We start from the raw sequence: 2,048 nt of genomic DNA, 5'->3' as shown, positions 1-2,048 counted from the left end.
TCACTGAATTGTACATGTAGAAATTTTTGAAATGGTGTATCTTTAGCTATGTATATTTTCACCGAAAAAAAAAGTCCTCCAAGGCTGAGAAGGGAGTGTGTTGACATGTCGTGGGGTTGTTAACCAATGTTATAAAACAATATGTGTACTGAATGTTTAGTGAGAAAATATTTGTTCTGTAAACCTTCACCTAAAGTACCATAAAAAATTTTTTTTTTAAACGGAAAAAAATAGCTAAGAACATAAATAAGAATTTTACAGACTGTTAAAACACAATTGTTGTTGTTGTTAGGTGCCGTCAAGTCATTTCCAACTTATAGCTACCCTATGTACAGCAGAAGGAAACACTGCCCAGTTCTGCGCCATCCTCAGAAACGTTGTTATGCTTGAGCCCATTGTTGCAGCCACTGTGTCAATCCATCTCGTTGAGGGTCTTCCTGTTTTTGGCTGACCCTCTGCTTTACCAATCAAATATGAAAATATGCTCAATATCATTAGTAATCTGGAAATGCAAGTTAAACCATAATGAGATTATTATTCACTTATCAGTCTGGCATAAAATAAAAAAAGGTGACAACATGAGAAGTTTAAAGAATGTGGGCTAAGGGAACTATTATTTGGTGCTGGAGAAAATATAAATTGGTATACTCATATCGAAAAAATACTCAGGATGCTCAATAGGTACATATTTCATGACTCTTGGCATATACTCTCGAGAACATCTTGCTTGTTTGAATAAGGAGACCTATTATAAAAATGTTCACACAAGTTTTGTTTGTAATAGAAAAAAAAAATGTGAAAACCACTCAAATATATATTGAAAGGATAATGTATACATCTGTCATATAGTCATAGAGTAAAATATGATAACTTATCTAGTGACTAAGAATGAAGTCTCTAGAGTCAGACTTTATGCATTTGAATTCTAGGTCTAGGTAATTTTTCTATACTTATTTTACCTCTCTATATCTCAGTTTGCTCACATATCAAATAGTGATAATAACAGTTTCTACCACTTTAGGTCTTACAAGAAATGAAAAAGTTTGTATATTCAAAGAGCTTAGAACAGTTTCTGAAGCACAGTAAGCACTATATAAGTACTTATTACTATTATTATTTGCAGCTATGAAGATGAACTTGTTTCATGGCTGTTCACATGGTGAATGAAATTCTTTCACATAATTTTTAACGATAAAAACATGTTCCAGAACAATACATACAGTATGGTACCATTTATATGAAATTCTAAAACAATATAGTGTGCAGAGGCAAGAGGGAGCATATGGGAACTCTGTATCTGTACTATCTGCACAATTTTTCTGTAAACCTAACACTGCTCTAAAAAATAAAGTGTAGTGACAAAGACAGTGTTTCAGTATTAACACTATTAAACTTGTGGTAAAATAGTAGAAACAAAATCAGTAAAGTAGTAAAATCACAGATTTTATCAAAGTGATAATCTGTAAGTGAGGCAGTAGGATGGGAAAGGAGCAGAAAACATGTTTTTGTTGTTAGGTGCCCTGAAGGTCATTCCAACTCACAGTGACCCTATATATACAAGAACAAAGTGTTGCCCGGTCCTGAGTCATTCTCACAATGGTGTCTATGTTGGAGCCCATTGTTGCAGCCACTGTGTCAATACATCTCATCAAGGATCTTTCTCTTTTTCTCTGACCTTCTACTTTACCAAGCATGATGTCCTTCTTCAGGGACTGTTCCCTCCTGATAACATGTCCAAAGTAAGTGAGACAAAGTCTTACCATCCTCACTTCTAAGGAGTATTCTGGCTGTACTTCTTCCAAGACAGATTTGTTCATTCTTCTGGCAGTCCATGGCATATTCAGTATTCTTCGTCAACACCATAATTCAAATGCATCAATTTTTCTTCAGTCTTCCTTATTAACTGTCCAGCTTTCACGTGCAAATATCATGACTTGAGTCAGGCGTGTATTAGTCATCAAAGTGACATCTTTGCTTTTTAACACTTTAAAGAGGTCTTTTGCAGAAGATTTGTCCAATGCAATACGTTGTTTGATTTCTTGACTGTT

This window comes from Trichechus manatus, unplaced genomic scaffold (genome assembly GCF_000243295.1).
Source record: "Trichechus manatus latirostris isolate Lorelei unplaced genomic scaffold, TriManLat1.0 scaffold00228, whole genome shotgun sequence".
Classification (NCBI taxonomy): domain Eukaryota; kingdom Metazoa; phylum Chordata; class Mammalia; order Sirenia; family Trichechidae; genus Trichechus; species Trichechus manatus.
The sequence above is the reverse complement of the archived record's forward strand: the minus strand, read 5'-3'. Positions refer to the sequence as shown.